Source organism: Perca fluviatilis, chromosome 13, assembly GCF_010015445.1.
Source record: "Perca fluviatilis chromosome 13, GENO_Pfluv_1.0, whole genome shotgun sequence".
Taxonomy (NCBI): domain Eukaryota; kingdom Metazoa; phylum Chordata; class Actinopteri; order Perciformes; family Percidae; genus Perca; species Perca fluviatilis.
The window spans coordinates 8,720,791-8,726,790 of NC_053124.1; the positions used below are offsets into that span (position 1 = coordinate 8,720,791).

A 6,000-nucleotide genomic window follows, 5' to 3' on the forward strand; every position below is an offset into this window, starting at 1 on the left:
GGGTTGAGAACCAGGGACATAGTGTGCCATAAATCTCAACTGGCCACAATCAAGGTTTAAAAAAAAAAAAAAAAGGGTAATGCATGAATGACCAATGTGTATGAATGCTAAATAGAAGCAATTGAAGCAGCAGCACTGCCTGAAACCTGACGGTGTTAACATAAAGCAGTGGACTGTTGAAGTAAATTGTGGATATTTAGATCGAGGGATTTCTGTGTGGCAATTTAGAAGTATTGAGTGTGTGGCAGTTTTGGATAAATATTTCTGGCAAAATTAATAAGCATATTCTGGCAATCTCATAAAGACCAGTGTTACTAGTTAAGGAAATGGACGGAGAATTTGATAGAGAAATAGATGACGGGGGTTGGGGAATTAAAGGACCATATAAGCCAGTTGGGGGGAGTAGCATTAGAAGTAATGGAAAAAGCAGTGAAAGCGGCCTATGGGACAGGGAAGGAGGCAGAGGATATGATGATACAAATGAGGAAAGATGTTAATCAGATACTGACCGATCAGGGGAAATTGCTAAATGCACAGATCCACTGTTAGCAGCATTTTGGAGACAGGAAAAGAGAGCAGGTCAGGATCAGGAAGAAGCACAGAAAGATGTGAAAACAGGCAGTTGGCCAAAAAGGGAGAAGCCAAGGATAGGAGAGATAAAGCAAGTCAAGATAGGAAGAAGTGGGCACTATGGGCGCTATTTTGGCAGGGAGTGAGGCATCTAATGGTTGATAATACAGGTCATACACAACCACATAAACCTCCATCGTACTCACCACCTCAGCCCACTACAGGGTTGTACCCAGTGTTTGATGTTAAGGAAGGAGCAGTGGAAGTTACAGGGCTTGGCAGATGTGTCCCCTCAGCCCCGTTTGCGGGCCAGGACCAAACCCACAGGGGGAAGATTAGGCAACCAACTGATGAGTGGCAATTACAGAGACTCATGGCTTTAACTGCAGGGCCCCCCACTCCTGACCTTTTCCCCATTCCTGACTGGATTCCAGCCCCTCCACACACACAACCACAATCCTATGCCCAACCCCCACCCTATAGGCGGGGTCCTCCCCAATGGCAACAAAATAGTGGGAGGGGATATGGGAGAGGAGGAGGGAGACCAGGGAGGGGGCGGGGCGGCCCGCCCCGAGGGGGAACTCCAGGGGCCTGCTTTGCCTGTGGCCAACTGGGACACTGGTCTAGGGAGTGTCCGCTAAATGGGGGTCAGTCACCAAGGGGGAAGGGGTTACCAGCAAAGGGGTCCATACCAGCCACCGCAGGGACCACCGACAGGTCCACCCCAAGCGCAACTGCAGATGGCTGAATGGAACTGGACTGGCTGGGAACCAGGCCAGCAGTTGCCACAATGACACTCCCCAGCAGAGCAACAGGACCCAGGGACCACGGCAGATCCCATGGTGTCCATGAGAGTAGAAGGAACTGTTCAGCCCTTCTTAGTTGACACAGGAGCTACTTGCTCAACAATCAGACATTGTCCATCACAACACATTTCACCAAGTCACATTACGGTGATGGGTTTCTCTGGGGAAAAGCAAAAACTGCCAATAACAAAACCACTGCATACAGCTATAGGGAACCAATGCGTCCTCCATCCATATGTTGTTTCTCCCACGGTTCCTATGAACCTCCTTGGCAGAGATCTCCTCATAAAACTGGGTGTGTCTATCCTGTGTTGTGCTGATGGAATATTACTGACTTTCCCTGACGGCCGTCAAATGACCTGTTCTGAAGGAAACCAGGGCCACGGACAATACATCCTTTCCCCCACCTCTGACTCCTACGCTGACATTTACTGGGCTATGTTGTCTCCAGAAGGCCCGGGCTCCGGGGTTATCCTGAAACAGTTCTTCCTCTGGAAGCCCTGGATCTCGCAAGTTGCACCCTTTGTCCCTCCCCCAGATCCCCCACATGTCACCCTAAATTATGATGTCCACTCTGATCTCTGTTATCAAGACGCTTTTGACACGATAGCGGACACCAGATGGGAGATCTTCACCCAAAACATCTTTGTGGGACCAGAGGGCGTAGCCGCCGCAGTCCAGCTAACCCCTGATCAGTTGCCATGGTTTGTTATGACTGAGGAATCTGCCCCACATGTTTCACTCGCCCTGCACCCAGGGTATGAGGCCAAATCATTAGGTCCCATGGTCAAGACAGCCCTGACTGCCACCGACTGGACACTCACTCCTCTCCCCAAGGTTCAATACTCTCCCTCCACCAAAACCTTCCACATTCTCTGTGAGGGTCGAGACACAGCTTTTCTCCAACATGACTTAATTGCTAGGCACCATGGTAGGGAAAGGACTGACCATCAAGATGCTAAAGCCATGTTAGATGGTCTTCCCACCACTCTCTGGTCACAAACACCGACTGATGTAGGTTTAGTGCATTGTGCCCCGCTGACCTTTCACCTTAGGCCATCTCCGCCTGTATGGATACCACAATACTCATGCTCTAGGGAAAAGCAGCTAGGCATTTCAGATACAGTCACAGGATTGATTGAGGCAGGGGTGTTAGAACCCTCTCGTTCCCAGTGGAACACACCTATCCTCCCAGTTTTGAAAGCAGAAACAGGTAAATATAGGATGGTTCATGACCTGCGCGCCATAAATGATCTCATTGTAGACACCACTCTCACTTTACCTAACCCACATGTTGCTCTCGCTGACATAGGACCACAACACCACTGGTACACAGTGTTAGATCTCTCAAATGCATTTTTCTGCCTCCCTCTGGCCGAACATCTGCGAGATATTTTCTCATTCACATACATGGGTCGCCCCATGCGATACACACGCCTACCACAAGGGTTTAACCTCTCCCCAGGCCTGTTTAACAAAGTTCTGAAAAACTCACTGACAGATTGTACCCTACCACCTGACACCGTTCTGGTACAATATGTAGATGATCTTCTGATAGCTGCACCCACCGCAATTGCCTGTCTGCAGGCTACCAAAGATGTTTTGACCACCCTGGCTAGGGAGGGTTACAAAGTAAGCAGGAAGAAAATACAAGTCTGTAGAAGAGAAGTTACCTTTCTGGGCAGAATCCTTTCAGGCAGTGGTGTAGGTGTTTCCCCTGCACACAGATCAGTCATTTTGGCCCACCGGAAACCATGTACTGTAAAAGACATGTTGTCATTTTTGGGCTTGACAGGCTACAGCAAATCCTATGTTCCAGGCTATGTCGACCTTACAGATCCCCTCCGGGCTATGGTACGCCAACAGGGCATGTGCAATTTGTCCTCAGCCTTAGACTGGACATTTGAAGGCAATGAGGCATTCATTAAACTTAAACAATCCCTTGCTGCAGCAGCAAATCTGGCCTGCCCAAACTACTCCCTGCCCTTCCACTTGGATGTTTCTGAAACAAAACAAGCAACTAATGGGGTTTTGTTTCAGAAAAAAGGGGGTGACAGAGTAGTGTTGGACAGAGTAGTGTTGAACTACATGAGCATCCCATTTGAACAAATTGAAAAACGCCAGCCCGCCTGCACACAACATGCTGCAGGGGTGGCAAAATGCATTCAGAAATCATCACACATAGTTATGGGACACCCCCTGATAGTGTTGACCTCCCCACAGCATAGTGTCCTTTGTTAACTCAGCCATGTTTTTCAACCACCAACCAGACAAAGGTGAATCAGCAAATTTTTGCAGGCCCCCAAAACCTGACCTTTACATATGAAGGGCTAGCATGCGCAGACCAGATGGGGAAGGGGGAACCACATGAGTGTGAGGACAGGACAAGAAAAGTGGAAAAAGTCAGACCAGACTTAGCTGCACAACCACTTGGGGAAGGAAGAGTGCTATTCACAGATGGGTGTTGTTTTAAACATGAGACTGAGGGACTGAAAGCAGCATATGCAGTGGTTGAAGACACAGGAGGGAAAGTGGTAACATTAGAAGCAGAAAGGATGCAAGGTGCGCAGTCAGCACAGAAAGCAGAAGTGGAAGCACTCATCAGAGCCTTAGAGCTAGGAAAAATCAAGCAGTAACTGTATACTCTGACTCAGCCTATGCAACAGGAGCAGCTCACCTCGAATTACCACAGTGGCAGAGAGCAGGGTTTTTGACGACGCAGGAGGAAAACCTAATTAAACATGAGGAAGAAATGAAAAGATTAGCAAAAGCTATTCTCCTACCAGCCAAGGTAGCTATAGTCAAATGTAAGGGCCACAGCAATACTCAAGATAGAGTGAGTAAAGGGAAATGAAGCAGCAGACAGCGCCGCAAAAACCGCAGCAGGATATTTGGCACACCATCTAATGATGACTGCAGACCTAGAAACCAGGGCCGAGCTTAGCAAAGAAACAATCATTGAGTTACAAGCACGAGCTTCCCCCAAGAAAAACAGTTTGGAAAAGCAGGGGAGCTATGCAAAGTGAGGGGTTGTGGCGGGGGGCCCGGATGGTAAGACCTATTCTGCCACCAGGGGTACGAGACGGCCCTAGAAGCAAGCTCGGGGTGGGACATGTAGGGGTCAGTCAGATGTTGAGAAACCTACAACATTGGTGGCATCCATTCATGAAAACAATGGTAGAGCAGGTAACCAAGACCTGTCCCCAATGCCAAGCATTCAACCCTAAGCCTACAGTGAAACCAGACGGGGACAGTCCCCTTGAGACAGTGGCAGGGAAAGAGATTGTGATTGACTACACTGACATGACGGACAGGGTACAGGGTTGCAGGTATTTGCTGGTGTGTGTGGATTCCTACACTGGATGGCCAGAGGCCATGCCCCAAAAAATGAAGACGCTCAGACCGTAATTAAATTTCTAATCAACCAATACATTCCCCGCATGGGTTCCCTGAAAGGATAAAGTCAGATAATGGTTCCCATTTCAAAAACAAAATGATTTGCAAAAGGTGGAACTCATGTTGGGGCTAAAGCATAAATTTGGCTTTGTGCCTACCACCCTGAATCTCAAGGCAAGGTAGAAAGGATGAACCTGACCTTAAAAAACAAAATGTCTAAAATATGCAACCAAACAGGGATGAATTGGCTGCAAGCCCTCCCCCTGGCTCTCATGTCGATAAGAATGTCAGTAAACAGTAGGACAGGCCTCTCACCATATGAGCTACAAACAGGGAGGTGTTTCCCGGGGCCCTGGTCTCAGCTTCCACTTACTGAGCCTTCACCTGTAACCATTTCTCACAACGCCTTTTTCCGCCAGCTACAGGGCACAGTCTCTTTGTTTTCTAAACAGGTGACCGCAGCACACCCAGAAGCAGAAACCAAAACTCCTCCAGACGCTGAGTGGGTGCTCCTGAAAGCAATTAAGAGGAAGTGGTCTGAACCTCGCTGGCAGGGGCCCTTCAGAGTGACGGCGAGAACATCCCACACAGTGCGGCTCAAGGGAAAAAGTAAACAGTGGTACCACTGGAGCCAGTGTGCTGCTGCCCAGGAGCCAGGCCGCTCCACCAAGGAAGTAGCCAGAGATCTGGCTGCCAGCGCGGAGGGCTCCCTCCGCCAGACACTAGGGAAAAAGAGGCAGAATAATCCTCTCCAGTGTCCAACGAGGTCCAGGGTAGTCCACCCCTGTGACCTGAAGAAGAGAATCACCAGGGAGAAAGGTGAAATAAGCGCTTTCTCTCCTACATGTAGCGCGTGCCAAGCTACCATCCACCGTTGAACCCAACTTATTAGGCGTGGTTTTCTTTAACACAGCCCCCCCGACCGCCATCGCCGTTTTCATTAACCATTTTTTATTGTGTGTGCTGCAAATTGCGGAGTTGTCTGGTTTGAGTCTGAGCTGAGGGGTTAAAACCAACTTATAAAGCGGTGCTGTTATAAGTAACTTGTATGGGAAGAGACTTGCCAGGGAAGGAATAAGCTTGCTAGATGTGTTGTAAGGTGATCTTAGGGGTACATAGCGTCCCCATTGTTACTTTCATTTTCTGGTATGATTTTGAACTCCCCGCCAAAACTGCCCCACCTAGGTGTTACCCTAGAAGAACTTAAGTGCCTTGTAATTGTAAATAA

The 6,000-nt window shown here is 48.8% G+C and overlaps 2 pseudogenes; both read left to right on the forward strand.

Annotated features, from left to right (window-relative positions):
* The first annotated feature begins 521 nt into the window (after positions 1 to 521).
* Positions 522 to 4,402, forward strand: LOC120571781 (annotated as a pseudogene).
* A 148-nt stretch (positions 4,403 to 4,550) lies between these two features.
* LOC120571782 lies at positions 4,551 to 5,650 on the forward strand (annotated as a pseudogene).
* The last annotated feature ends 350 nt before the right edge of the window (positions 5,651 to 6,000 follow it).